Here is an 18,038-nt window from a genome sequence, read left to right on the forward strand (position 1 = left end):
CAGTGAGCAAGGGACTCATGTCTGAGCATACCCTGCCACACCTATAGTCGCCAAAAACGATTCAGAAAAGGGGGTGGTGATGAACAGAGTGTCTGAATTAAGCAGACCACTCTTACCCAGTCCAAAGATCAGGGCTTGATCCATCACCATTATTTAGCTCACTGCACCATCCCAGCTCAGAACCTGGCTATATGCAAATCAGTCTGTCCCTGGCCCAGTGCATCATGGGAACAGGGCAGACTAAACTACCAAGCCAATTCTTCACCAGAAAGGAGGCAAGCTACCGGGGACCGGTTTATGGCATTTCAGCCGCCGTCGGCCCGGCTTGCTTGAATCCTGATGGTGCAGTGAGCAAGGGACTCATGTCTGAGCATACCCTGCCACACCTATAGTGGCCAAAAACGATTCAGAAAAGGGAGTGGTGATGAACAGAGTGTCTGAATTAAGCAGACCACTCTTACCCAGTCCAAAGATCAGGGCTTGATCCATCACCATTATTTAGCTCACTGCACCATCCCAGCTCAGAACCTGCCTATATGCAAATCAGTCTGTCCCTGGCCCAGTGCATCATGGGAACAGGGCAGACTAAACTACCAAGCCAATTCTTCACCAGAAAGGAGACAAGCTACCGGGGACCGGTTTCTGGCATTTCAGGCGTCGTCGGCCCGTCTTGCTTGAGTCCTGATGGTGCAGTGAGCAAGGGACTCATGTCTGAGCATACCCTGCCACACCTATAGTGGCCAAAAACGATTCCGAAAAGGGGGTGGTGATGAACAGAGTGTCTGAATTAAGCAGACCCCTCTTACCCAGTCCAAAGATCAGGGCTTGATCCATCACCATTATTTAGCTCACTGCACCATCCCAGCTCAGAACCTGGCTATTTGCAAATCAGTCTGTCCCTGGCCCAGTGCATCATGGGAACAGGGCAGACTAAACTACCAAGCCAATTCTTCACCATAAAGGAGACAAGCTACCGGGGACCGGTTTCTGGCATTTCAGCCACCGTCGGCCCGGCTTGCTTGAATCCTGATGGTGCAGTGAGCAAGGGACTCATGTCTGAGCATACCCTGCCACACCTATAGTGGCCAAAAACGATTCAGAAAAGGGGGTGGTGATGAACAGAGTGTCTGAATTAAGCAGACCACTCTTACCCAGTCCAAAGTTCAGGGCTTGATCAATCACCATTATTTAGCTCACTGCACCATCCCAGCTGAGAACCTGCCTATATGCAAATCAGTCTGTCCCTGGCCCAGTGCATCATGGGAACAGGGCAGACTAAACTACCAAGCCAATTCTTCACCAGAAAGGAGACAAGCTACCGCGGACCGGTTTCTGGCATTTCAGGCGTCGTTGGCCCGGCTTGCTTGAATCCTGATGGTGCAGTGAGCAAGGGCTCATGTCTGAGCATACCCTGCCACGCCTATAGTGGCCAAAAACGATTCAGAAAAGGGGGTGGTGATGAACAGAGTGTCTGAATTAAGCAGACCCCTCTTACCCAGTCCAAAGATCAGGGCTTGATCCATCACCATTATTTAGCTCACTGCACCATCCCAGCTCAGAACCTGGCTATTTGCAAATCAGTCTGTCCCTGGCCCAGTGCATCATGGGAACAGGGCAGACTAAACTACCAAGCCAATTCTTAACCAGAAAGGAGACAAGCTACCGGGGACCGGTTTCTCGCATTTCAGCCGTCGTCGGCCCGGCTTGCTTGAATCCTGATGGTGCAGTGAGCAAGGGACTCATGTCTGAGCATACCCTGCCACACCTATAGTAGCCAAAAACGATTCAGAAAAGGGGGTGGTGATGAACAGAGTGTCTGAATTAAGCAGACCACTCTTACCCAGTCCAAAGATCAGGGCTTGATCCATCACCATTATTTAGCTCACTGCACCATCCCAGCTCAGAACCTGGCTATATGCAAATCAGTCTGTCCCTGGCCCAGTGCATCATGGGAACAGGGCAGACTAAACTACCAAGCCAATTCTTCACCATAAAGGAGACAAGCTACCGGGGACCGGTTTCTGGCATTTCAGCCACCGTCGGCCCGGCTTGCTTGAATCCTGATGGTGCAGTGAGCAAGGGACTCATGTCTGAGCATACCCTGCCACACCTATAGTGGCCAAAAACGATTCAGAAAAGGGGGTGGTGATGAACAGAGTGTCTGAATTAAGCAGACCCCTCTTACCCAGTCCAAAGATCAGGGCTTGATCCATCACCATTATTTAGCTCACTGCACCATCCCAGCTCAGAACCTGGCTATTTGCAAATCAGTCTGTCCCTGGCCCAGTGCATCATGGGAACAGGGCAGACTAAACTACCAAGCCAATTCTTCACCAGAAAGGAGACAAGCTACCGGCGACCGGTTTCTGGCATTTCAGCCGTCGTCGGCCCGGCTTGCTTGAATCCTGATGGTGCAGTGAGCAAGGGACTCATGTCTGAGCATACCCTGCCACACCTATAGTGGCCAAAAACGATTCAGAAAAGGGGGTGGTGATGAACAGAGTGTCTGAATTAAGCAGACCACTCTTACCCAGTCCAAAGATCAGGGCTTGATCCATCACCATTATTTAGCTCACTGCACCATCCCAGCTCAGAACCTGGCTATATGCAAATCAGTCTGTCCCTGGCCCAGTGCATCATGGGAACAGGGCAGACTAAACTACCAAGCCAATTCTTCACCAGAAAGGAGACAAGCTACCGGGGACCGGTTTCTGGCATTTCAGGCGTCGTCGGCCCGTCTTGCTTGAGTCCTGATGGTGCAGTGAGCAAGGGACTCATGTCTGAGCATACCCTGCCACACCTATAGTGGCCAAAAACGATTCCGAAAAGGGGGTGGTGATGAACAGAGTGTCTGAATTAAGCAGACCCCTCTTACCCAGTCCAAAGATCAGGGCTTGATCCATCACCATTATTTAGCTCACTGCACCATCCCAGCTCAGAACCTGGCTATTTGCAAATCAGTCTGTCCCTGGCCCAGTGCATCATGGGAACAGGGCAGACTAAACTACCAAGCCAATTCTTCACCATAAAGGAGACAAGCTACCGGGGACCGGTTTCTGGCATTTCAGCCACCGTCGGCCCGGCTTGCTTGAATCCTGATGGTGCAGTGAGCAAGGGACTCATGTCTGAGCATACCCTGCCACACCTATAGTGGCCAAAAACGATTCAGAAAAGGGGGTGGTGATGAACAGAGTGTCTGAATTAAGCAGACCACTCTTACCCAGTCCAAAGTTCAGGGCTTGATCAATCACCATTATTTAGCTCACTGCACCATCCCAGCTGAGAACCTGCCTATATGCAAATCAGTCTGTCCCTGGCCCAGTGCATCATGGGAACAGGGCAGACTAAACTACCAAGCCAATTCTTCACCAGAAAGGAGACAAGCTACCGCGGACCGGTTTCTGGCATTTCAGGCGTCGTCGGCCCGGCTTGCTTGAATCCTGATGGTGCAGTGAGCAAGGGCTCATGTCTGAGCATACCCTGCCACGCCTATAGTGGCCAAAAACGATTCAGAAAAGGGGGTGGTGATGAACAGAGTGTCTGAATTAAGCAGACCCCTCTTACCCAGTCCAAAGATCAGGGCTTGATCCATCACCATTATTTAGCTCACTGCACCATCCCAGCTCAGAACCTGGCTATTTGCAAATCAGTCTGTCCCTGGCCCAGTGCATCATGGGAACAGGGCAGACTAAACTACCAAGCCAATTCTTAACCAGAAAGGAGACAAGCTACCGGGGACCGGTTTCTCGCATTTCAGCCGTCGTCGGCCCGGCTTGCTTGAATCCTGATGGTGCAGTGAGCAAGGGACTCATGTCTGAGCATACCCTGCCACACCTATAGTAGCCAAAAACGATTCAGAAAAGGGGGTGGTGATGAACAGAGTGTCTGAATTAAGCAGACCACTCTTACCCAGTCCAAAGATCAGGGCTTGATCCATCACCATTATTTAGCTCACTGCACCATCCCAGCTCAGAACCTGGCTATATGCAAATCAGTCTGTCCCTGGCCCAGTGCATCATGGGAACAGGGCAGACTAAACTACCAAGCCAATTCTTCACCAGAAAGGAGACAAGCTACCGGCGACCGGTTTCTGGCATTTCAGCCGTCGTCGGCCCGGCTTGCTTGAATCCTGATGGTGCAGTGAGCAAGGGACTCATGTCTGAGCATACCCTGCCACACCTATAGTGGCCAAAAACGATTCAGAAAAGGGGGTGGTGATGAACAGAGTGTCTGAATTAAGCAGACCACTCTTACCCAGTCCAAAGATCAGGGCTTGATCCATCACCATTATTTAGCTCACTGCACCATCCCAGCTCAGAACCTGGCTATATGCAAATCAGTATGTCCCTGGCCCAGTGCATCATGGGAACAGGACAGACTAAACTACCAAGCCAATTCTTCACCAGAAAGGAGACAAGCTACCGGGGACCAGTTTCTGGCATTTCAGCCGCCGTCGGCCCAGCTTGCTTGAATCCTGATGGTGCAGTGAGCAAGGGACTCATGTCTGAGCATCCCCTGCCACACCTATAGTGGCCAAAAACGATTCAGAAAAGGGGGTGGTGATGAACAGAGTGTCTGAATTAAGCAGACCACTCTTACCCAGTCCAAAGATAAGGGCTTGATCCATCACCATTATTTATCTCACTGCACCATCCCAGCTCAGAACCTGGCTATATGCAAATCAGTCTGTCCCTGGCCCAGTGCATCATGGGAACAGGGCAGACTAAACTACCAAGCCAATTCTTCACCAGAAAGGAGACAAGCTACCGGGGACCGGTTTCTGGCATTTCAGCTGTCGTCGGCCCGGCTTGCTTGAATCCTGATGGTGCAGTGAGCAAGGGACTCATGTCTGAGCATCCCCTGCCACACCTATAGTGGCCAAAAACGATTCAGAAAAGGGGGTGGTGATGAACAGAGTGTCTGAATTAAGCAGACCACTCTTACCCAGTCCAAAGATCAGGGCTTGATCCATCACCATTATTTAGCTCACTGCACCATCCCAGCTCAGAACCTGGCTATATGCAAATCAGTCTGTCCCTGGCCCAGTGCATCATGGGAACAGGGCAGACTAAACTACCAAGCCAATTCTTCACCAGAAAGGAGACAAGCTACCGGGGACCAGTTTCTGGCATTTCAGCCGCCGTCGGCCCAGCTTGCTTGAATCCTGATGGTGCAGTGAGCAAGGGACTCATGTCTGAGCATCCCCTGCCACACCTATAGTGGCCAAAAACGATTCAGAAAAGGTGGTGGTGATGAACAGAGTGTCTGAATTAAGCAGACCACTCTTACCCAGTCCAAAGATAAGGGCTTGATCCATCACCATTATTTATCTCACTGCACCATCCCAGCTCAGAACCTGGCAATATGCAAATCAGTTCGTCCCTGGCCCAGTGCATCATGGGAACAGGGCAGACTAAACTACCAAGCCAATTCTTCACCAGAAAGGAGACAAGCTACCGGGGACCGGTTTCTGGCATTTCAGCTGTCGTCGGCCCGGCTTGCTTGAATCCTGATGGTGCAGTGAGCAAGGGACTCATGTCTGAGCATCCCCTGCCACACCTATAGTGGCCAAAAACGATTCAGAAAAGGGGGTGGTGATGAACAGAGTGTCTGAATTAAGCAGACCACTCTTACCCAGTCCAAAGATAAGGGCTTGATCCATCACCATTATTTATCTCACTGCACCATCCCAGCTCAGAACCTGGCTATATGCAAATCAGTCTGTCCCTGGCCCAGTGCATCATGGGAACAGGGCAGACTAAACTACCAAGCCAATTCTTCACCAGAAAGGAGTCAAGCTACCGGGGACCGGTTTCTGGCATTTCAGCTGTCGTCGGCCCGGCTTGCTTGAATCCTGATGGTGCAGTGAGCAAGGGACTCATGTCTGAGCATACCCTGCCACACCTATAGTGACCAAAAACGATTCAGAAAAGGGGGTGGTGATGAACAGAGTGTCTGAATTAAGCAGACCACTCTTACGCAGTCCAAAGATCAGGGCTTGATCCATCACCATTATTTAGCTCACTGCACCATCCCAGCTCAGAACCTGGCTATATGCAAATCAGTCTGTCCCTGGCCCAGTGCATCATGGGAACAGGGCAGACTAAACTACCAAGCCAATTCTTCACCAGAAAGGAGACAAGCTTCCTACAACGCTTCAAATTTGTATAACGCACTGCCATTAGACATCCGGGCTCAGCCTAATCTCCTCATGTTTCGCAAACTCCTGAAGATTTGGCTGTTCCCTTAATTTATTCCGACCACTTACCATCTGAATTCTATCTTCAGCTCTGGGACGCTCATGGGCAGCCATGCGCTCTACAAATCTCTAAACATGAACAAACATAAACACAGCCTAGCAGTCTTGTCCTGGAACATAGGAGGTTATAGGAAACAGCTAACCCAAAACAGTTTTAAAGTAATATCGGGAGGGTATGAAATTATGTGGCTACAAGAGACTTGGCTGTGCAAAGCACCTAAACCATTAGATCGATTTTTAATGATTTTTTTTAAACGCTAGGCGTTTGGGCCCAGGTTGGCCTTCCAGCGATCTGCTCACTTTAGTTTTGACAAAAATAGCCAATAAAGTAACCATGTTGAAAGTTAAAAGTCAATAGTTATTGTATGGCCTGATAGAGATCTATTGTGCTGCAGCAGACTGTGTGGTGCAGCTAGGCCTGTGAGAAGAATACCTGGATGCAATGTGTATGGTAAATGCAACTCAGATGAGTTTAGAGGATTTCAATCATACGTTAAATCCATCCTTCAGCGATATGATGTACAAAGATTTGTTAGTTGCCACACAAGTACCATTGGCTATTTTGCCAAGATCATGTTGCTCAGCATGAGATGAAGCCCTAATTAAGGTATTAGGGTCTTTAGAGCTTAGAATATGTTGTTATTAATGAAGGGAGAGAGTTGGAAGCAGCCAGGTCATAGATGACTGCACCACCGGAACTAGCCACAACTGTATATTGTATTGCACACCTCAAATGATCTGCTCTGCTGCTTGTAGATCACAAAAATAATTAAGCAAATTAAGTTGGATGAGAGGCAATATATAGGAACAGGCACTTAGGTACACAAAAAACGTAATAACAAGGATTTGCAGATTAATGTATTTATGGTGCTTTTATTCTTTGCTGCGCTTCACATGATACATTCAGCCAATGCGTTTCGCCCAAACACAGGCTTCTTCAGGGCTGTAATGGTATACAACATAAGAACTTTTTAGAATTGAGGGTATATGACCATGAACATCATTATTTCCAAACTAAAACAAAGTGGGGTATAGAAAAAGAAGTTTTATAGAGAGGCAGAAGCAGAGAAAATTATAAGTGCAAAATGTGAGAAAAATAAGGGTAAAAAGAATGTGAGGAAAAATATAGTTTAGCTTTTCATAATAGCGAGAGCAAAAAGGTTTTTGTGATGCTGATTTCTCATTGGTGACCTATGAGAAACACTCCTCTCCAAAACTCCTGCTAAATCATTCAAGCACGCCACCCTAAAAAGCCACCCTGAGACGCTGATATCCGACCTGCGCTTTAACGTGGACAGTGGCATTTGCATAAATGACCTTATCTTCTATTCCAAAAGAACCGCCGTCTGGCACAAAACCTTGGCGCACCGTCTTAACATTCCCTCAACCAGAAATATTCCATATGGCACCAAACTCACAATTGCCCCCTGCTCTACCCTGCGAGCTCTACCCTCTACAGAAATGGCATTGTTCTAATCCAAGCCTCAACTAATAACCTTAATAAATTTGCAGACCTTTTCACCCTCCTCATAAACCATGTGCATGACACGGATAGGGTAACTAACTCCCGCATCAATGACCCAAGGTCCTGCCAGCCTTTTGTGCCTCGCCACCCGCATACCCCCCTATGGCTTCCATCGCAGTTCATCCTACCCCCCAGCATTTCTACTCACCCTGGCTATGGACTCTCCCATACACATTTGATCCCCTCCCACCTACCGCCCCCCACCAACTGGGAGTCTGGTACGTTTCCAAAGACCCCGGACTCAGTTCAAAATAGCCCTCCACCGACCCCCAACACTGATCACCCTAACCATTGGAGCTCGCCCCCCGGCACCTCCAACAAAGTCACCCCTAGACCTCTAATCACCTCCCCGCCAGCCATCTTCCATAACTGCGAGCTTGTTACGCCTCCAAAGACACTAGAGTCGACTCAAGCCAACCTCTCTCCCCTTTCATCTTTATATGCCACCTGCACTGCTCCTGAACCTTTGCCCCCCTTCCCCGTAGCACCCTCAGCCTATATTGATCTCAAAACTCTGCACTCCAGAAAGGCTAATCTAACCCAGAGCATCCATAGCTCCATTCTGGACCTCATGAACCTCCTTCACCTTGCCGAACTCTCCCTTGCTAACCTCAAGCCACCTCAATACTCCCCTCCACAGATCGCTGAGCCTCCCAAGCACCCACTTCCACTACCTCTGAGACATCTTTGCCCACGCAAGCAACCTTGCTACCTTTCAGAGGAGGAATCCCGGGCTTTTGCACTCTCCTACAATTCTTCCACTGCCACCTCTACTCCACTAGACCTCACGGGAAACTAAATCCTTGCCATCCTCCAAGACCACAACTCTGCCCAAGCCTTCCCTCACCCACTAGATACAAGTCCTGAACACCCCATCAGCACGGTCACCAACAACCCCAACAGGCCAGCTACCCTCCATAACAGAAGTGTGGTTAAAAGCAACCTCACGCCTGTATTCCTGTCCGTCCAAACCCCTGACACTCCCACAGACCCCCCTATCAGGTCTCTTAATCAATTGCCGATCGGCAGTTTAGCATGCTGCTGATATTGCTGACCTCATCCTGAACAAAAATGTAGACCTAGCTATACTAACTGAATTGCTAGACAGGACAAGCATTCCAGCAGGAAAGGTGTAGGCCTGCATCTACCGATCTAGCCTCCATGTCATGGGACTCTTAGCGGACACCACTGACTCCTGCGAATACCTCGCCATCTCCATTTACAGCAACTCATTACATCTTCGCAACTTGCACATCTTTTACCACCCCTCAGGTTTGAATGATTCTTTCACAGATCACCGCTTGAAAATCATCACAACTAAAATTTCCTCGAAATAGATTTTCCTTGGTGATTTCAACCTGCACTGGAAAGACCCTAAAGATCCTTACGTCAACGCCATCAAAGACCTCCTAACCAATCAAGCCCTAATTCAAGCCTGCTCTCTGGCAACTCACTCAAAAGGGGCCACCCTTGACTGGATAATTTCTAAGGATTTCTCAGTCAAGCTTGTCTCCATAGACACATGTGACTGGTCCGACCACCAAGCCATCTCCTTCGTTTTACCTGGGACTCTAAGACAAAGCCACTGCAATCGGTGATTCCCAAAGGTTGGATCAGAGAGACTAAAAACCTTGACCTTATGAAACTGGAGGCTCGCTGCAAATCTGACCTACCCCTCCCCCCCCCGGCAGATAACTACGGTCAGGGACCTCAATGACCATTACTCAGCGCCTATATCGAACATTCTGGATGACCTTGCCCCTCTAAAACTAAAAAGATCACAAATCAAAGACAGAAACCCCTGCTTCTCTGATTCCCTCAACTTGGAGAGGAGATCCCTACGCCAATCTGAAAGAATCTGGAGACAGAACCCCTCTGCTGCGCAAAAAAAACTTCTCCATCAGGTGGGAAACTTCTACAACAAGCACATCCTCAATTAAAAAAAAGAATACTTCAGATCGGAATTGGGGAATACCAAGAATAGGCCCCGTATGCTCTTTGAACTGGTCAAACACCAATCAAATAAACTGGCTAAAACACCGAAAGACTCTCCTAAGTCTCCAATATCTTCGGAGGAATTTTCCTCTTTCTTCGCTGATAAAATCACAGCATTAGGAATTGAACTCAGTACTGCCACTTACTCTCAACCCCTTCTGGACCTGCCCCTCCTTTCCGCACTACCCCCACTGGCCTCACCTAAAAACCAAGCTCGCTGGACCGACTTCTAATATTATGACAAAGACTCCATCTCTAAAATTCTCTCTACCGTAAACCCAAATACCCACTTTATTGACCCGCTACCATCCAACTGCCTTGCTGCTGCCTCCCAATCCATTGTTCCATGCTGGACTGCAATAATCAACGCCTCTCTCCAGCAGGGATCAATTACGGACCTCTTGAAAGCCGGCCAAGTCCTCCCTATTTTAAAAAAAACATCGCTGGATCCAGCCTCCCCTGACAATTTCAGTCCTATCTCAAATATCCCTCTGTTAGCCAAAGTTTTAGAGAAGTGTGTACGACAGCAACTAAGTCATCAACAACTTCCACCTACTTGATGTCTTACAATCTGGATTCAGACCGGGGGACAGGACTGAAACTACTATGCTCCACATCGTGAACGACAACCTCCAAGCCCTTGACCAAGGCAGAACCTGCCTTCTGATCCTCTTAGATCTATCCTCCGCCTTTGATACAGTCAACCATGAAAAATTACTCGAACGCCTCAAACTTAGGATGAATTTGAATGGTGTTGGCCTAGAATGGTACAAAACCGATCTCAGAGATTCCTCATTAATGGCAATCTATCAGCTCCCACCCCGGTCATGGATGGAGTCCCCCAAGGTTCAACCCTGTCACCCACCCTCTTTAATCTTTACTTAGAGCCACTCATTGAAGTTCTTCGTATCGCCAACATCTCCTACCATATGCACGCAGACGACACCCAAATCTACATCAATATTGCATCACTCGAGGAGATCCTCTCCCTGAACGAGACCCTGAAACTAATTGTCCAATGGCTAGCCGCTAACCAACTAAAACTCAACGCAAAGAAAACTGAATTTCTCCTAATCTCCCCCTCAAAAGCCAACCCGGAGATTCAGATGTGGATCAAGGCCTTCACAGCCTTAAAGTGACCACACACCATTGTGGACTCGACTGTAACCTGAACATGGGAGACCACATTAGCCCGATGGCTAAATCAGCCAGATTCCACCTGAGCTACCTGTGGAAGCTGAAACTTTTATTGATGCTCCTGACTTAAAATGAGAGTCCGAGCACTTGTCATCTCTAGACTGGAATATGAATGTTCCACCCTCAAGGAATTACCCAAGATTTCCTTGGCACCTCTAAAAGCCTGCCTCAACGCTGCCGCCAGACTACTCACCGGCACTAGGAAATTCGACCACATCTCTCCACATATGAAAGCACTAAACTGGCTCCCTTTAGAGGCCAGAATACAGCTGAAATTGGCATGCAGTACACACAAGGCTCTATATACGCAAACTCCCCTGCTTATCTGCACAGAATCTAGTGGTATCTGGAGGAAGTAGGAACTCCGGGTGCCCTATAAACCTCTTGCTCCAACCTGCCCATTTTTAGAAAAAAAGAACCTACAATAGGGCGTTCTCCGGGGCAGCACCAAGAATTTGGAACTCTTTCCCACCCGCCATCAGAAAAATCCCTTCTCTAGCAAGTTTCAAGAAGGAGGCCAAAACTTTCCTCATGGGTAAATTCCGCATCAAAGGCCTACTCTCAACCACCACAGTGTGCCTGATGAATCTAAGACTATTGCTTCTTCCTCAGATCACCAACTCACCCCGCAGAGAAAATGTTGGGCTTCTGTTTTTACTGATTCTAACTATAACTGTAACCGTACACTTGTGTCCCCATTTGTTACCTATGTTCCCAGCACTCCTGCCCCATGCCAACCTTTGTATATTTCTGTACATTAGACTTTTTGATTGTTTACCTCTGTAAACCGTGTAAAGCGCTCCGATACCCTCAAGGATTCAAGCAAGCCGGGCTGAAGACGGCTGGAATGCCAGAAACTGGTCCTCGGAAGCTTGTTTCCGGTCCAGGGAAGGCATGGCTTGGCAGTTCGGGCTGGACTGTTCCCATGAGGCACAGGGTCAGACTGATTTGCATATAGCCATGTCTGAACTGGGGTGGTGTGGAGTGCAAAAAAACAATGGATTTAGGCCCAGATCTCTATACTGGGGTGAATGTATGACATTGTTCTGCATTCTGTCCATCAACTGTGGTTTTTGCATTTGTCACCCCAAGTGGGATGGGTATGCTCAGACGTGAGTCCCATGCTCTCCACACCACTAGATTCAAGCAAGCTGGGCTGAGGCCCGGCTGGAATGCCAGAAACCAGTCCTCGGAAGCTTGTTTCCGGTCCAGGGAAGGCATGGCTTGGCAGTTCGGGCTGGACTGTTCCCATGAGGCACAGGGTCAGACTGGTTTGCATATAGTCAGGGGTTTTTAATGCAGTCACTGATCAGGCCTTCTGGTAGAGGGGGTGGTTTGGCCAATATATACAGAGACCATTTTGTCTGTAGAGCAAAGGATGGGGGTATTTCGGAGTCTGAGAGTTGCCAATATCTCTCTTCAACTTTCGCCCACCCTCTCCTTTGCAGGCCTACTAGTGTATCGCCGGCCAGGAAACCCTGGTCACTTTGTCAATTCTCTTCTGGAAACTGTCACTGTTCTCACGTCTTCCGCCCCGAATTTCACCATTTTAGGGGATTTTAATCTCCATCTGGAGGACCCTCTAGATACAGTGGCTTTTGACCTAAGTCTCGACCTGAGATCTTACAAGCTGCAACTGGTTAACATGGGGGCCACGCACAATAAAGGTCATCTTCTTGACCCGGTTTTTACTAATGTACGGCCGATTCAGGGAAGCCCCCCTCTTCCCCTTCCTTGGTCAGGCCATTTCTTGGTTCCCTTTTCCTGGCAGGGTGAATTTGAAAGCAAACAAACCCCCAGTATCTGTACCTTTGATAGGGCGTGGTCCAAGCTTTCGGTTGAAAACTGGACCTGTATGCTTGATGATTCTACCCCTCCTCATGTTGCGGACCCGGTGCTAGCAGACACCAACTTTAAAAATTGGCTCACGAGCTCTCTGGACTTAGTCCTTCCAAAAAAAAGATTGGGAAATAAAAAGAGCGGTAGAGTAGCCTCCGCCCCATGGTATACTCTTGAGCTCAGAGTGTTGAGAAAGAGCTGTAAGAGACTCGAGCATTTGTGGAGGAAAGATTGGGACCATGCCAATAAGGACACATACCGCGCTGCTATTAGAGCATATAAAGTTGCTCTCAGAAAGACTAAGACAATATTCTATGACAAAAGAATTAAAAGTTCCGCCAATTCTACCAGAGAAACCTACCTTATTGTCAAAGAATTATTGAAGATCCCTGATCCCCCGCTGTCCCAAGATTCGTCAGGAGCCAAATGCAATGAGCTGGCAAATTATTTTGATTAAAAAATCAAAAACATTTTGGCTACTTTGCCTCAGTCACTGCATTTGGACTATCATGTTATGATGACAGATTGCCCTGTGTCTTGGGCCCCCAGTTCAATGTTTTTAGTTCTATCTCAGTGGAGGAATTTCTTAAAGTCCTCGCTGGTATGAAAAGCGGCTCTCCCAATGACCTGGTCCCTATGCGTTTTTTCAAACAGATTGCCACCTCCATTGCTACACCGGCAATCGAGCTCATCAATTCCTCTCTTTCACGGGGCATTGTGCCCCCCATCTGGAAATGTGCCATTGTTAAGTCTCTCTTAAAGTAACCCCACCTGGACCCTATGGAGCTGGCCAATTTTAGGCCAATCTCATTACTCCCTGGACTCAGTAAGATCACAGAACGATTGGTGAATTTCCAACTTTCCCACTATCTGGAGTCAAACCAGGTACTGCGGAGTTCTCAAACTGAGTTTCGTCCAGGCCAGGGCACGGAAAAGGCCCTCCTCGCTGTCATTGAGGAAGCAAGGTGCATCTTGGATTCGGGAGGACCAGTGGTAGTGATCCTCCTTGATCTGAGTGCAGCCTTTGACACAGTGAATCACCGTGACATTATCCAACGCCTGGCTGGGGTGGGAGTAGGGGGGGCTAATTGGCATGGTTGACATCGTACCTGAATAATCGCACCTTCCAAGTTTGGGATGGTAACTCGCGATCTGCTTTAGTCCCCCTCCAGTGTGGTGTGCTGCAGGGCTTGTCTTTAAGCCCCACATTGTTTAATGTGTATATGGCCACCCTGGAGGATGTGGTGATCCCGTTTGGGATCAAGATTGTTAGTTACGCTGACGACACTCAATTGGTTGTCTCACTATCCCAACTTGATCAGTGCCCTGACAGTTTGCATTCATGCCTGTTGAAAATACATACTTGGATGTGTGACTCAGCACTCAAACTGAACGGGTCGAAAACCGAGTGTTAGACCCGTCTGCTTCTGAGAGTCCCCTCACCACTATGATTTCTTTTGTTCCCCTGTACCTCCCAAAATTTGTCGCTTTTCTTTGTCTACCAGGACCTTTTTGTGTGCTGTTTCAATGGGGCTAGATGTTCCTTGACGCCCAGTTGTTCACAAGGTTTTTGGCACCTATTCACAAGACACCTGGCGAAACCTGTGACATTATAGACTGGGATTGGCAACCTGTATGAATGACCTCAAAATGGTGGCCATCCATTTTCCTCATGAGAGTGACTCCCTGTGGAGCCTCCATGAACCCTGACCTTTCAAGGTTTTGGCGCCCTTTTACTTGGTGCGCAATCCTGACAGGAATTACTTTATTTCCCTCAGGTACACAAAATGGCTGCTCTAGAACCCCAGTATGGTGGCTGTTAGAGACCCAAATACCCCAGTAGTGCCATGTCATTGGCCTAACCCAAAGAAGGTTCTAGAACCTACTGGCGAGCCAGCACCTCAGGGCACTGGCTATATAAGGTCCAGTCCCTGGCGGCCATTTTAGATGACCAAAAGACTAGATAGGATAATGATGTTCCAGATCTAGGTGAAGAAGGAGATTCCAGACTTGACACCAGATTGACACCTGCCCTGTTGACCCCTGAGGCGGCTGGTAGTGTGGCAGTAGAGCAAGCAAGAGTCACTGGCGTGGATCCTGACTGGCGTTCCAGTCAGCTGTGTGTGCGGTGACCTCGCACCTACAGCGCCTGCCCAGCGAGTGCCTCGTCACCCCCAAGAGACTGTGGCTGATTTTTCGTGTGCCTCCCCCCCCCCCCCCCGTGGCGAATTACGACTGACTCGGGTCTTGAGGCGAGAGCAAGTTCGCCGCGACCACGAGCCTCTTCTGTGCCCCTTGTGTGACAGGCGCCTCCAGTGAGGAGCTCGGACGTCTCCGAGCTCCACCGGCGTAGAGTGCTTCCAGCACAGACTGAGGTGAGGTGGTGCGCCGGGGCGGGGAAAGGCCGGCCTTCGTTGGTCGGGACTACTGTCTCTGCCCCTCCCCAGTGGATCGGCGGCTGTAGCTGTGGGCGGGAACCATCCCTGTTTGAGGAAGTCGGAGGGAGGTCCGTGGAGCCCCTGAGAACCCGTCGCTGGCGAGAGAAGTGCTGAACCCGACTGAATCGCTTTTCGATTGCAGCCGATGTGAGGTGGGCCCGTTTCTTCAGGTGGTAAGCGCTGTTATAAAGGAACTGTGAACCGGCATTTATTTGACTGAGCGCGAAGATTGTGTGACCTCTTCGGCAGCCCCGTTCGGCAGTATAAAGACTTGGAACTGGTGCCGCCTGAGTGCTAGCGGGGACAGAAACCCCTAGGCGCGCTTAGACCCCCACCGGCAAACAGAGATCTCAACCCGGTGGCAGCCGAGTGTAAATGAAGTGTTCACTGTCTTTCCTTGCCTTTTAGATATACGCGCATAACCCCCGTGTGATTCTTAAAGAGTCCCAGCACTCCCTGTTAAGCCCAGAGAAGCCTGTGTACATTAATGGTGAAATCGTCATAAACTGTAAGAGTAATCTTTCCAACCTGAAATGTATTTGCAATGTAGTGTTCCTGAAGTATTTAATTGGTGGCAGCGATACCAGAATGAATCTGCAGATGTTCTTGAACTGAACCAGTATTTACTCTGCTACACAGACAGTGATATTTATGCTATTTATTAAAGATATGTATTCCCGATATTTATTCTATTTATTGACAATATTTATTCCTGATATTTAATCTATTTATTGATGAACTGTACTCCTAAGCTTATTTATTGAATCTATTCCAAAATCGAAACCCAGCAAATTGTGACCCAAAAGAAATGTAATTGTGCTTTCCTAATTGATTCCCATTCACAACAGAGAATTTTTACATAAAGGAATCGTATTTTTCTACAGCAGTGGTGTGGTGTCCTTCTTTTTGGTGGTTGTTCAAGGAGATATTATTGGGTCGAAGCCGGCTTAACACGATAGCCTTCACTTGCCTTGACACTTGAGCCAAGCTACCCCCTTTGTGCTGGGCTTGCCCATCGCAGGTCCAACATAAAATTGGTGCTCAGCGGGTGGGATTACGAGCCGTGCTTGTTTTGGACCCCATAATAATTCCGTGTGCGCCACAGGTACACACCCGGAGTTTTCTCCCAGCGGCCCTCCAATTCCATATTTTGTTTTTTCCAAATTCTCTTCTAGAGGTGGGTGGAGGTGACCCTCAGAGTTCCTATCCTTGTAACCTACTTCGAGGTGGTTGTCCACACTTTTCACTGACAAGATGGAATTCGATATGTCAGAGCTGGAGACCTATACCGTGGCGCAGCTCAAAGAGTTCTGTCAGGAAAGGGGAGTGTTCGTTAGGCGAGGGGCCAAAAGAGAGGAGCTCCGCATTAGTCTGCGAGCCTGGGTGGAGGCGCATCCGGAGGGTATGGTAGAGGAGGAGGAGTCAGACAGGGGTACTGTCGTTGAGAGAGCTGCGGAATGTCCCCTGGGGGTGGGTGATATGATAATCAGCCCCAAGGTAGCCTCACGGGAGGGCAGCAGTGCATCAACAGGAGGGTTGTCAGAGACCGAGTTAGCTGATAGAAGAGAGGAAAGACAATTGAGGTGGGAGTTAGCTAAGCTGGAGATGGAAGGGAAGAGGATGGAACACGAGTTCAAGCTACGAGAACTCGACCTTAGAGCCAATAACATCACTCCGGAGGGTGTCAAGTCTAAGGAATTTGCCAGGGAGCTCAGGCCTCACTTACCCAAGGACGTGGTCGCTAGCTATACTGTTGGAGATGACATAGCTAAGTGGCTGGCAGCCTATGAGGTCTCCTTAAGAGCCCATGGGATCCATGAGCAGGATTGGGGTGGTGGATTGTATCGCTACATGCCTCCAACAGGTAGGGATGCCCTATTGGCCCTAGACCGGGAGGATCAGGTAGACTACCCCGCCATGAAGGTGGCGCTCATTAGAAAGTTTGGGTTGACCCCCGAGAAATACCGGCAGAGGTTTAGGGGCAGCCATAAACTGAGCTCACAGAATTGGGTTGACTTCCTGGATTATGCCAAGAAAGCCCTGGATGGGTGGGTCCAAGGTAGTGAGGTGGAAGACTATCGAAGGTTGTACAATCTCATACTCAAGGAACATCTCCTCGAGAAATGTCTTCCCGAGCTGAGGCAGCACCTGGTAGACAGCAAACTTACTTGCCCCCGTAACCTTGCTGAGGAGGCGGACATTTGGGTAAGTACCCGAGTGTCCACGAAGGGGACGGGAGGAGATTCTCAGAAGTCCGGACAGGGCGCTCCCCAGAAGAAAGAGGGGGGAGATAATAAGAAACAGGAGTTCTCCAAAGGCCCCCAAAATAACTTTAAGGGGAAAAGTTTCTTCTCCAACTCTAAGGCTAGCCCGCAAAAGAACTCTAATCCTGGCCAGAGTCAGCAGCCAAGGGTTGTCCATTGCTTTGAGTGCGGTGGTATTGGACATTATAAGGGAGACGCGAAATGCCCAAAGAGACCACCCCCTCCCACTGGAGGAAAGGCCCCGGGAGTTGCTAGTGTAGCGCTCGGGGAGGAGATGCCCTTAGTTAAGGGGAAGGAGTGGGCGGGTGTCACCTTAGTGTCCCTGGGTGATCGGGAGATGGTTCCAAAGATCCAGGTGCCCCCAAATACTATCAAGTATGGGCAATGGGTCACCATCAATGGCCATAGAGGGGAAGGTCTGAGAGATACAGGAGCCAGTATGACTATAGTTAGGAGTCATCATCTTGTCCTCAGAGCAGGTGATTCCTGGCGTACTTCATCCAGCCGCGATGGCTGACGGC

The sequence above is a fragment of the Lissotriton vulgaris genome, chromosome 3_1 (assembly GCF_964263255.1).
Source record: "Lissotriton vulgaris chromosome 3_1, aLisVul1.2, whole genome shotgun sequence".
In the NCBI taxonomy this organism is placed as follows: domain Eukaryota; kingdom Metazoa; phylum Chordata; class Amphibia; order Caudata; family Salamandridae; genus Lissotriton; species Lissotriton vulgaris.